The sequence below is a fragment of the Zonotrichia leucophrys genome, chromosome 1 (assembly GCF_028769735.1).
Source record: "Zonotrichia leucophrys gambelii isolate GWCS_2022_RI chromosome 1, RI_Zleu_2.0, whole genome shotgun sequence".
NCBI classification, from domain to species: Eukaryota; Metazoa; Chordata; class Aves; order Passeriformes; family Passerellidae; genus Zonotrichia; species Zonotrichia leucophrys.
In genome coordinates, this window is record NC_088169.1 from 111,062,855 (window position 1) to 111,076,802 (window position 13,948).

At 38.4% G+C, this 13,948-nt stretch overlaps 1 protein-coding gene across 3 annotated transcripts in view; it reads right to left on the reverse strand.

Moving 5' to 3' along the window:
- Positions 1-13,948, reverse strand: part of POU1F1 (POU class 1 homeobox 1) — a 134,844-nt gene that overhangs the window by 28,759 nt on the left and 92,137 nt on the right. Inside the window, exon 3 of one of the 3 annotated variants that reach the window (XM_064703578.1) lies at positions 7,590-7,686. The exons of the other annotated variants lie outside the window; for them this stretch is intronic. The gene's annotated coding sequence lies outside the window, so the exon portion shown is untranslated. The remainder of the gene's footprint in view (positions 1-7,589; positions 7,687-13,948) is intronic. 3 annotated transcript variants of the gene reach the window in all.

Consider the following 13,948-nt stretch of genomic DNA (forward strand, 5'->3'; position numbering starts at 1 on the left):
CTGCCAGTGAAACCCATAAATGTCATTCTCAATGAATTCAGAATCTGGACTTTATATAATCAATTCCTTGTACAAACCAAAAAATATGACTTAAGCACTGATTGAAATAGACAGATTGTATTTCTCCCTCAGTTCAATCCCTGTAAGCCCAAGTTGTTCCAATTAATTTCCTGACAGGCAGGTATGCAGATCACAAACAAAACTCCAAATAAAAATTGGCATTCTCACCAAAATTCTCAGCAGAGATCCAGAGAGCAGAGCAAGTTTGCAGGCCATCCCAAATGCAGTCTAATATTAATACAGTCCCAAAATATAAAAATCAGATATTCAAAGGGAAAAGCAAAATATTTTCTGTCTCTGCATGTGTGTTCCATACTCCTCTAAAAACTTCTGGTTCCAAAGCATCACTCACTGCCTTTAGTGGCAGAGGGTGGAGGGGGGCACCTGAATCAGTGACTCGTGGTTTTTAAGACATTTTTTTACTCTCTGGAAGGGATTTTAACTGCATTTCTGGCCTTCAGTTGCTCAGTGTCTGAAAATAAACATTTATTCCTGACAAGCTCTAAGATCCCTGGATGAAGAGCCATTTGAGAACTCTTATTTTTTTCAGGAAAGATTTAAAAAATCTCTTTAATTTCTTCAATAATTTCTGGTAAGACACTTACCTATTCCTATCTTATTTCCATAATCCATATTTAACTACAGTTAATAAGCAAACAATGGGAGGCAAACAAAGGGAAAACCACCTGAGGTAACCCATAGATGGGACCCCTCAGTGCTACTGAAATGTGCAGGAATGGGAAAACGGACATGGGATGAACTCTTAAAGTGTTTCTATGAAATGGCTGAAGTACTCCTCCTCCTCTCCCCAAAACACAAGTCAATCTCTCTTTTACACTCCAGAAGATGAAATCTGTCACAGGAAGAGCCCAGGGTACTCTAATTACCAAAATGGCTCTTTTCTGTTACTTACAAAGTAGAAAAAGCAAGGATTTTGAAAACAGAGGGTGAGCTATATCCCAAACTCTATATTTAGATAATATAAGACATAAATTTCAGGTATTGATTAAAAAACATTAGAAAGGTTGAATTGGTAGTTTCAAAAGACTTTGTGCTCATGGAGGAAGCATTTTCATGCAGGACAGCAAAAGCCTGGACTTTGAAAAGCTGCAAATCATCTAGGTGTCTATGAAGAAAACGAACAGAGCAGCCCAGCAGGTCCTCCTGAGGAAGAGGAGGCCTCTCTGTGAGTCCCTCAGCTCCTGCCCTTCTCCTTCCTGGGCCTCTGCTCATTGCCACAGCCACAAGGCAGCACCCAGAGGAGGTGAATCCAGCCTGGGCTTCCAAGTTTCTACAGTATCACATCACTGGAAATAAAAATAAATGGGTTTTTACAATGCCTTCCCCCTGGAGGCTGCAGAGACACAGCAGTGTGGCTCTGCAAAGTCCATCAGTGATGCTCTGCATTGTTTGCCTTGACTTCTTGGTTCATTATTTTTATAAAAGCAGTGTTGTAGCACCTCACATCCTTTCAAGGGAGCTGTTAACTACAGCAGGGAAAACTTCCCACTCCACAAGACCACAAATCTGTCTACATTTTCTGTTTGCTACAGAAGAAATGCTCTTTGCTGTGCCTCGGAACACGGGCAGGAATGGGGAAACAAAACAGAGCAGTAAACACATTTACTGCCTTCACTGTTATGCAAGGTAATTCTCCTAAATATTCCAGTTCAATAGTGCAATGATTTCCTTTTCAATGAAGGTCACTCAAATACAGACATATATACATACATACATGCATAGATATAGATATAGATATAGATATAGATATAGATATAGATATAGATATAGATATAGATATAGATATAGATATAGATATAGATATAGATATAGATATAGATATAGATATAGATATAGATATAGATATAGATATAGATATAGATATAGATATAGATATAGATATAGATATAGATATGCCCCCATACAGACATATCAAGGAAGTAGAGAATGTTAGATGAATTCTTTTCTTGGTTGGTTGGTTTGTTTGTTTGGCTTTTTCCAGTGGTCACTGATATCTGATGCATTTCCTTTAATTTCCAAACTTCACCAATTAAAAAGAATAAAACCACTTTTTTTTTTTTAATCAGTGGTTGGGTTTTGCCTTTATCTTGTTATAACTAGATATATCAAGCTAGAAGCCACTGTAATATTGAGAATGTGCGCAGGTTTCAAAGTGCCATGCTCTGGGTATGCTGACTGCTAAGTTTGTTTAGCACTACATTAGCTGTCTTTTTTTTTTGCCAGTCATGTCCTGCCAGGAAATTCTCTACAAACAGAGATAATCCTGCAGAGAATTTGTAACAGCTGATGCCAAAAAATAAGCCTGCAAAATAACTTGTCATTCTCTTTAAGTAAAGAAAAATGTACTATACAGCCTGAGAATAAACCCTGATTTGATACCAGCTCCTGAAATTCCAGTGAGCAGCTTCAGCAACAAGTGTCTGCCTGCAGTCATCTTCTGTGTGGGATATAATAAAAAAAGCAATAAATAAAATTACCTTCTCCATTTTAGAGTCTTAGAATGCCAGATTTCACAAATGTACGTCTTCACTGTCTGAGAGAAAGAATATAAGGCATTGTTTTCCACTGCCCTCTTCCTGAGCAGATTTCCCTGGCTGGTTTCCCTCACCCTTGGAGGCACCCTCAGGTTCCTAAACCCCTTTAGGCAGGGCAGTCCCAAATCCCTGGCTCTGTCCTCACTCCCCCACAGGTACAAAAAGAACACAGGAGGGCTGCCCTGGGTTCTTCATCTGGTTTAAAATAACACTTCAGGAAGAGAGCACACTTCAGAGCCAGCCTGGATGGGGCTCTGAGCAACCTGCTCTAGAGAAAGGTACCCTAGAACACAGCAGGTGGCTTGAAACCAGCTCATCTTTAATGTCCCTTTAACCCAAACCACGCTGTGATTCCACTTTGGTCATGTTGGCATGATGGAGGAGTGGTGGAGGCAGTTTCAAGGGTGGGATTTTTATTTAATTCTCTGGTTAAGCCATTCTCGTCAAATTTCTAGGAATTATTTGTGTGTTACAGTTTGCTTCATAAATTTTGGTTTGTGGTAGATAAATCTTTGAATTTGGAGCTTCTTTTTTTTTTTTTCTAGAAATGCCAAGAGTTGAGCAGCACTGCCACACTTCAATTATAGGTGCAATTTCTCAAGTAGAAAATGGTGTTTCCCTGATGCCTAAGTGCAAGAAGAAAAATACCCACTGTTAATCAGTCTTAGATTTACAAGGGCAGGCTCCTTCTCTCTAATGGATCTGAATTAACACATTAGAATTCTTCCCACTCACCCCACCAAAATAAAAGTAGCTCAAAACCTCAAATAAAAGAAAACATAACAGAACATTCTTCCACTTGTACTTTATAACAATAGCATGCTTCCTGTTGAAGTCAACTGTACCAAATCACACACAAAAAGAACTTGATTCCAGGTATAAACAGTATTGGCAATGAAAAAAAAAACTACATATATATGTATGTGTGTGTATATATATATATATATATATAGTAAGGAAAAAATCTCTACATTGCTGATGCACCCTGTCTTGTGAGGGCACCTTACTGCCAGTAAGGAAAAGAGCATAGGTGTTCCCCTGAAAAAACTCAACCATAAACCCAAACACAACACCCCCACCAAAATGATGTCTGTTTGTCCTGCAGCACTGGATTGTGAGAGATGACTCCATGCTTTGTCAAAGTGCATTTATTCCCTTGTACTGCCTCTCAAAAAATTAATTGAATAACCCTCAGGTTTCAAGTGCTTCCGTCAAGGTATACCTAACCACTCCTTTCTAATCCAAATCCTCTCTTTGGCAAATGTCACTGTCAAAGCCTCTGCCTCTCATTTTTTGTGCAACAGACAGCACATTCAAAAAATGCCATCATGCCCTACTGAAACCTGGAATCCAAACCACATCAAATTTAGTGAGCTGACTGCATCAGTCAATAAATGATGACCAATACCTGCTTCCCAGGCTGATCACGTTCATGTGCTTGGCCAGAAGCAGCTTTGTCCAGATTGTGGGCATTACTTTCTGCAGAGATCTCCTACATTATTTAACTCACCTCCCAGAAGCCAAACACATGGTGGTTTTCTATTTCCAATGAGCTCTTTATGTCCAGACAAGCTGGCCATCTCCTGTTCATCCTGAGCATGCAGGAAAGTGGGAAATGCTCAGGATGGAGGCATGACAAAACAGAATATTTTCATTTACTTTCCCACACTTGGCTGTGGTCTCAGAGCCTGCACTGAAGCAGGTTCCCTGCCTGCCTTGGAGTGACAGCAAATGTTCTCCATAAGCCACACAGCTCCTCCTAACCCTCTCCAGACATTTCCTAGGAGGTGACAAAGCATTCCACTTGAGAGCTGTTGTGGACTTTTACACATTGCATCTCAAGATGCATCTTGAGATCACTCAAGCTATCACTCACTGCATTTTGGGTTACACTGGAAACAGTCAGCAAACACAGCTAGAAAGTGTAAATTTAAATTCCTGACAGGGCAAATAGATGCAAAAAAGAAAAAGGTGATAGGACTAGCGGCATTGATACTTTTATCTCAACTCTTTCCATGGTTATTAGGACACCTACCAAGTCTGTGGGCAAAATGGAAATTGTCAGAAGCTGAGAAAGGAATTTAATTCCTGTAAGAAGTAGGAGACCATAACATTCCCTGATATTTGACCAAATAAAGGTCAGTTGTCACAGCCAAGGCCAGAGTGGGAAGTCATCCACAGATTCCCACCTGACTGTGAGAAGGATGACCTTGTCCTTAAACAAACAAGTCATTTCTTTAGAGGAGACAACTGAAACTAAATGAGCTTTTGTCATGGAAATGAAAATTGAAATTGACTGAAGGCTTCAAAATCAGTTATACTTAGAGAGCAGTGGTTTTAGAGAAATAGCAAAAAGAAAATGCTACTTGTGCATCTGTGATCACTTTCCTAAACTGCAAACCTGATTGTAGCTCTGAAAAATAAGGCACAAATGACAGTTTCTGTCTCCCTGGACATTGCTGTAAATAACAGCAGCAGCAGGCTGGGGTCAGCTCATAACCATGCTGAGCCTTGCATCAGCAAGGTCACCCATGTTATTGCTTCCTGCCCAGCTCCTCTGGTGTAAATCTATTCAGCTATTCCTTATTTAGTTAAATCCAAGGTGGGGATATTAAATGTAATCCTAAAGAAAGATGCTAATATAATATTATTAGGATATATTATATATGCAAATACATTATATTAGGATTATACATTACATGTAAAAATCCTAATATAATCCTCCAGAAGGTATTATCACACTGCTTTAAATTACTCAAATTGTTAGCAATTATTAGCCAGCTAATCCACACCTTGATGGGTATGTAAATGGTGGGCAAGACATCTCCTAGGTGGATCCTCTTCCCACAGTTCCTGAAACCATTACTAGAAACACACTGATTCTGAAATGTGAAAACTTTCTTTTACATCTGCAAATTTAAATGTAACACAACACACTGTTAATTATCTTTTCTGTGGGAAACCCAAATCAACATTGAGAAATACATTTTAAATCTGATTTTTCCAGTTTTCTGGTAGAGCTAAGAGTCAGAATTTTATTCCATTGGGAGAGGAAGTTTGAATAGTGTGATCCTAATGGACCACATGGAACCCCATGTCCATACTGTGGTTCACACACAGCACAGAAAAATGGATCAGATCTATCCATCCAGCAATAAACTGACATTTTTAAAGACAAACTGTCCTCTTGCAATGAAGGCTCAGATTCTTTATAAAAATACATACTTGATTAATAGTTGATTGGTGTGGGTCATTTCATAGCACAAGAAGTCAAAGCTCTTACAGAATTTCTGCTTAAAGTTGTGAGTAAAATCTTCCTCTTCTCTTAATGTACATTGACTTACAAAATTACAGCATGCCTAAAACAGCTCTGCACAATCAAAATAATGTAGCTGATTTCTTAGAATATTTCTTGATTTTCTCCTGTTCATTTACTAGGGGAGTACAAAACTTTCAAAATATTTGCTTCTGCAACCATTTCAACACCCTATTTATAGGGTGAAACAGAAATATAAACTTGACATTTGGACTCCTTCATAAGTTGTACAGCATTCTAGTTACTACTGTTTTGATTTAATTACTCCTATTTATGCTGCAAACCACCCCCAGGGAAAAATAAGAACAACATAATTGATTATTAAATGCAGAATTGGCTCAGATTCAAGCATACAAGCTAACCATTTATTTGTGTATTCAAACTAGTAAAAAAACAACTAAACCAAAACCAAAAAAGCCCCAACCAATCTCCTTTGTCTTGAATTTTGAAGTGATTGCAAATCAACACAGATTCCAGCAGTAAATCATGTTTGTGCACTGTATTCCTGTACAATACCTGAAAAAGGCACCATGCAAAGAATTTTCCCAGATTGACAGTATTTTTTTTTAAGCCTGGGTTTTCTCAAGAATAAAAGGCAGTATCAAACTGAAAGTTTATATTGTAATATCATATAATGTCCTGCACATTAAAATTGGAGCTCTGGATTTCACATGAGATATATATCATGGTAGACACTACTCAAACTGCTGGGAAAAAATATCAAAATGTCCATGTGTTTCCAGACAATTCTTGAAAAATTCTTGTCTTGCTAGCACTTGGCCTTGCTAACAATTTCTGCCAAATTAATCACTATTTTTTTCACCTTCTCTAATGCATATTTCTCCTTTAATGCACTGCTACTGGTGAGTAAATATCCCTGCTCTTGCATTAGGGCTCCTGTCTCAGTCCATGCTGACAGTGAGTTCTTTGTACACAGATTTTGAAAATATTATTTAATTCTTTGGCCAGGGATGTTTTTGGGCTTCAAATATTCTGTCAAGCATCTTAAGTAAGCTGAGTGACACCTAAAAATCATTTTCTCATACATATGCAGTAAGAATTATTCTTACTGGCTTATACAGTGGATTATAAGAGCTCTGTCACCTCAACTTCACTTCTTTTTGCTACAGAGGCTTTAAAACACATTCTGAGCAAGATGCTAAATTGGATGCATGTTTCATGCTTCTCTGCACTTAAATAATATTCTATCTTTGACAATAATATTCTAAAGAACTTTGCTCAAGATTTAAATACCCTAAACAGCAAAAATGTGAGATTTTTGCTGAGTATCTTCTCCCTCCTAAGTGTCAAATACAACATATCATGTGCTGGGAGAGGAAGACTGAGAAGGGGGAAAATAATTATGCTGTGCAGTTTGGACGGCTGCTACGTGTCACAGCTAAGGATTTTTTAGACTCATAAGAAAAGTTGCTGAGCCTTGTAATCTCAGATAATTTTGTGAGATGTGTATTCCTGTGTCCTGTACTGCTGCACAGCTTTCTGCTGTCTACAGAGCTGAGGCATTGCCCTTCTACCTCCTTGTGAAATATTCTCTTGAGCAAAGGCAGAGTTGCCTGCATGGAAAAGCCAATTTCCTTGCTGATTCAGTAGGCTCTTATCACCTTCCAGAAAGCCAGAAAAAAGAAAGGATTGCAAACCTGCAACAAGTCTGGGGCACCATTGGAGAGCACCAGGGACAGACAGCAAAAGAAAGAACCTTCTTGATGGCACTTCATCTCCAAATATGAACGAGACCTGAAAGAGGAGATGGTTTTGTAAAAGACAGAAAGGTAACAGAATACTGTCAGAGTAAGAAGACAGACTCTGCTTTCCCTCATTTTGAGAAGGGGCTGTGATGACTTTGAAACCCATCCTGAGATTTCCTCTCACTCCCATCCTGAAGTGCAGTGCTGCACTCCCAGACCAGCTGTAACCACTGTGCTAGCAAAGAAAAAGGGGAGAAACAATTGAGAAAACCTCCCTGAGAGTTCAAAAACTTGTGTGTGTGAATTCTTCACACTCGAGGAGCTGCTGCCTCTTGAGGGAAGGCAATTACACACTTTCTCACCTGGCAGCTTTCAGAATGAGCTGAGAGTTAGGCAGGCAGCACTGGCATGCATGGGCAGGAGCTAATTACAGTCAGCTCACATGGGGGAGGCTGGAGATGAGAAAGTTCCAGTGTGGAGCATCCTCAGGGCAGTCACCTCAGACACTCCTTAACGCTGGCCCTCTACAGCAGGTCACCCCTGGTGCACTTCTTCCCTGCTGCTGTGAGCTGTTCCTCTGATTTTCTGTCCTGGCAGTCAGATTTATTTTTTTTCAGAGCTGGCCTTTTACCAAATTCCTCCATATTCACCCCAGGCTGCCTATCTCTGGTTTGCTGACAGGTGATATCTTTGTGTTGCACTCTAATGCCAAATTCTGTTCCTGTTACAATATTTCAGCTATTTATGCCTAATGCACAGGTTTAAGCTGTGTCTTTCATCCACAAATCCATGCCCACATGCGGCCATCAATTCATCAGGATATTTTCTTTGTTAAGAAATTTGAGCTCAATTAGAATGGTTGGTAAGAAAAGATTGCTAAAGAAAACCATGAAGAAAACAACAATTGAAAACCCCACACCAAATAATGCCACATAAAGAACAAACAGCCAATAGAGTTTCTCCCTCCAAAAGAGAAAAAAGAAATCAAAGCTGAACCTATGTGACTTTATAATGGAATTAGCCTTAAATGGGCTCCATAAATTAAACTGGTGCTTCACACAAATCCACACTACTCACAGCCCACCATTCCCAGCCCTGTTGCTTCCTTGTCTGTGATTCTGCTTCCCATTTTCTTACTGATAGATGCTCCAACAAAAATTATTCACCAAGAAAAGTAAGTTTCACTTAGCAACAGTTTCCAGGTGAGATGTGCCATCCAAACCCACTGCAGAGGCATTTCTTTGACTGAAACAAAGGAACATCAAACCTATTAAAACACTTAATAAAAAATCTGTTCAAAATACAGCAGTCTTTCTCTATCCTAGCAACTACCATTCTCTTAGAAAAAAATATTTTCTAGGGAGACAAGCAGGAAAGTAATTTCTGCATCACAGCAGGCAAGAGAATATATTTACTGGACAGCATTTGTCAGACAACCTGGAAAAAATACAGCTGAGGAAGCTGCAGCTCAGACAGGAAGATTTCAGCTAAGCCTTCAAACAGGAGCACACAATGTTAAAAAGTTCCCAGAGGATCCTAAACTACATGAGTGCTTCCTAGAATTCCCATACAAACACAGGACAAACGTTTAAAATGGCAATATGGGAGGAGAAGAGGGAAACAAAATCCATGGATATTGATGGAAAGAGCTAGAGAGGAAAATGATAAATTCAAGAGTTGGAGAGAAAAAACAACGATCTCTACATAATAATATGACACAGATCTGTGGGATGAAGGGTGCATTTTTTACCCTATCAGTTGGCTTTTGCATTTTTTTGTCTTCTGCTCAAACAAACAAACACCCTGAGCTCCAGCACTATAATATTACAGCATATGTGATAAAAGATGGAGGCAAAATCATTGCATGCAAATATAGTCAGGTAAAACTGACTGAATGCCAAGAAAGATTTTGTTGGTTTTTTTTAAAAACAGTTGTGACAATGGAAAAATGCCACTGCAGAGCTCATGCAAGGATGAGAACCTCCTTACACCACTGTTTGTTGTTAGAGTAGCATTGAAAGCCAAATTATTGGCTATGATGAGGACCATTTTATTGTTGTTCATCCAGCCCTGCACTGGTGCAGGACCCCACTTGTTTACACCAGACACAAAAAAAAGGGGTTGGGATTACACATAAACCTGGCTAGTACTGTAAACACAGATATCTAATTACTGACTTAATGCTTTGATAATTTTTTTTTCTTGGTTTCTCCTGTTAAACCTCCAACAGGTAACCCCCAAAATTTCTCTTTATAGGCAAAAAAATTTTCTTAGGTCATTTTTAATGCAGAAAGAAAGCACTTTACATGTTTGTTGCAAAACCAACTGACTTTTAGGGTCTTTAATACCACAGCATAAGCTGAGAGAGACCAGTGGATACTGTGACAGAGGAATAGAGATTGTACAGAACAGCCAGATTTGAAAAAAATTTTATGGCATTTGTACACTTTTCAGAATATTTCTGTACATAAAAAACAGAATAGGCAGCTTTCTTTTAGTTACAAATCCTGTCTTTTTGTTGATTTTTGTTTGCCATTTGTTTCAGTTTTGCTTTAATTTAGAAGATGACCTGATTTTTATTTTTTAAATAGCAATAGAAGGAAGTTTTTGTTTGACAAGCTCCAATTATATGCTTGGTGAGAGTTCTTCACAGTAGCACTTGAAATTCACTTTCATTCAAGATAAAAATGTCAAATTCATTTAATCACTGATAGACTCGAATAGGAAGTTCTTCTGTCTCCAGTTATTTTTTAATGAAATACTCCTACACTCCAGCTAGTTATCACAGAGAAGTAGAAATGTAGGAAAAGATTTTTTTGGTGCAACACAGATGAAAATTTTTAATCAATATTAGTTTATATCTTCTACCTGCAAGAGTATCTTTAGCCAACCTGGGGAAAAAATTGCTACTTTCAACTTGGCTGCCATGGAAACATGAAATGGTCCAATTTATTGCAGTTATCACAAATGCTATTAATCCTGGGGATAACTATGGGTGGCAATGAGCCACACTGAGGAGGATTATTTTCTTTTAAGTTTTGCTAAGGGATTTGGGAAGAAGTAGAAAAAGCAGTACTGAAGATGATAGCTGAATAGAGACATTGGAAAAATGAGTTAAAACTGAAGATCTAAGCAATTTTTTTGTTCATATTCCTATTCTGAATAGCACCAATCACTGAAAAGGTGAGGCACAAGTCTGCTTGCTTTTAGTAGAGAGTAGCAAGTTGAGACTTCAGTAATCTCTTTTGCTGCTTTAGTGCAGTTGGAAACAGTTTTTTCAATCTGTAAGTCTGGTTTCAAGCACACTTTTATTTCCCATGAGAACAAAGTGAGGCCTTTAGCTGTCCTGTCTTGTCTTTTTCCTCAAACTTTTAAAGAAAGAACATGCTGGTTTATATACCCTCTCCCTCCCTACCAGGGAACTTGACTACATGTCCAGCTATTTGAGATGAGAGCCACAAACCATTCTGGTGGAAAGGTCTCTAGAGATCATCCAGTCCAACCTTCAGCTCAAAGCAAGACAAACTTCAAAGTCAAACCATACAAATAGCTCAGAGTCTCAGTCATTCAAGCTTTCCATACCTCCAGGTATGAAAGTTTAACACCCTCCCTGGGCATCTGCTGCAGTATCCGACTTCTCTGACAGCAAATCCACCCCCCTTTCCCCACAACTTCTCTTATTTTCCATTGGAGTTTGCCTTTTCATGAATTATGGCTGTTGCTCCTTGTCACCTTGCTGTGCCCTGCCAAGGGGAGCTCACATCACCATCTCTCTAATGCCCCCAGCAACCAGAACCTCTCCAAATCCTTCCTTCTCTAGGGTGAATAAATCCAGGACCTGGGCCCTGAAGGCACTGACAGGCCTTACAAAGCAATTGCTGATCAGTAGCAGTCTGAGATATTTTATTGATCTAAGCAAAAATTCAAGAAACACTTCAATATAACTCTTCTTACAGTAGAGTGTTTCCATGCCATCTGAAAAGGAGGTATCATCATAAGAAAATAACTGCAAGATAATTTTCTAGCACAATCATTGTGAAAGCACAATCATTATTAGAGCCAAGCACAATCATTATTAGGAGCCAAGACTTGTATCATGCTCATACCCTTAAAGCTGGGGGTGACACAGATTGGAGGAAACAATAAATACCTTCTGTTGATATGATAGTCCAGAGCAACAAAATGCATGCATCAAAATTTGTAGGTGGACCCCAAAAATTGCCTCCTGATGCCCAGGGACTGAGCTCACCTCTGAGTAAGGGTTTCAGGTCTGAAGAATTTACCAATTTCCAGGTGTGTGACCACAGTGGAAGTTTTTCCAGTCAGGCCTCATGGATCATTGTCTCACCCCAAATTTCCACACCCTCATTTCTGGCTCAATTAACAGTTTGTTAGAAGCTGTTCAACCTCCTATTTCACAGCCTGTTTGTACCTTTGATGTGCAATCCACAGGGAACCTCCTTATCTTGAAGCCCCTGGTTGATGAAATATTTGCTGTTGCCTATTTCCCCCTCTGCTTGTCTACAAGCAAATTGTCTTTTGCCCCACAGGTATGGCAATGGGAACAACGCCAACATAGGCAGCAGTACATAATTTTAAAAAGGCATCTCAAAAGAAGGGAAATAATTTCAAATTAATTCTTGAGTCTTGTTCTACCAATGACTGAAGTGTAAGTTAGGTATAAGATGCTTCACAGTCACTAATTAAGCATAAGAAGCCTCTGAAGTGTAATATGCATGGATTTCTACAGAATTTTGCAAAGTTGGCATGTGTTGTTTACTAAAAAAGAAAAAAAACCCCACACCTATTAATGTATTTTGATATAAGGCTAATTGTACACTGGCAAAGGGTAAATCTCACTTTGCAAAGTGATTTTTTAGGGCCTTGGAACAGGCCCCCTTTGAAATGAGTGTAAAGAAAATGCCTTTCCCTAACAAATACATCTGTACAGAAGCCCTATTGAAACAATTAAAAGCATCCTAGTGTTTGGAAAAGGATATTCCTGTCTTAATTCTTTGGAATAGTGAGCAACTGCATACATGACAAAACCAAATGTTATTCTAATCCTAGAAAAATAAATCACAAAAATGGAACCTCAAAAAGTCAGCATGAGAAAAACAGGAGATTGCTCTGGGCTTTATTTTAACTTCTCATTAAACATGAGATTTTTTTTCTTTTCTTAACAAATTACATTCCACAATTCCAATGCAAATAGAAACTTGTAGGGGGGCAGCTGGAATTAAAAGATTTAACAAAGGTTTTTAATACAGATAATTTTTTTTGCAAGTACATCTTATTAACAGACGATTTCACAAAGGTTAATTGTTGCCATCAAAAGGTGATAATTAGACATTTCTCACAGTTCAGCTTACTTAGAGAAATACATCTCTATTCAGGAATATAATCAATCATATTCTTAAGATAAAAGGGAACTTCCCAGCATGCACATTTACTGGAGAACATCTATCACTCACACCTACTAGAGAATTAATGATAGAAGCATTTCCACTATCCTCGTATTACTTAATGCCACAGATTACTTCAAACCTCAGGAAATCCTCATTAACATTTATTTTTGCCTAACTTGAATCAGAGCATTTCTTTTTCAAACACCTGGAATATAATGAAGACAAGAAATAAAGGTATGGGCAGCAGCTTTCTCTCCACCCTCAATATCAAAGGTGAAAGGAAAGGAATGCTAAATAAGGAGACCCTAAAGAAGTTTGGACTAGGAATGCCAGAATAACCAATACTTGATATATCTGATATAACAGAGATCACGGAATTTTCTTTGGAGTTGGACAGCAGTAATTCAAATGTGCTTACAGAAGAAGGCACTGAACTTCAATATTCCTCACTATCTCTTATTGAATACATCATAAAACTTCACCTTCTGGTGAAGACTTCTTTCCTAATTTAGCCATTTGATAAGCATAATCCTAAATTAATGGGTAGTTTTGCTTTACCTAGAGCTTATCCTTTTCTGCTGATAGGACTGGGAGCTTAAAAAGTTCTAGCCTTTAACTAGAACATTTATAAATATGCACACAAAAATAAATCAAATATAAAAAATACCTAGTTTTATCATTAGATTGTGTAAGACTCTTTCCTCTCATTCTATAACTTAACAGATCAAATCATTGAGGCTGCTGCTATCTGCATCATGTTTCTTTCCAAAGTTGAATTTTCAGGGTAAGGAGGGTTTTTTCTCCTTCCCTTGGGTGGTGTGGGGGTTATTTTTTACAGGAGTCAGCCATTTCAGGAAGAAAATCAGAATAAAAGAGTTCCACTTCTTTCAGAAAGGATAAAAC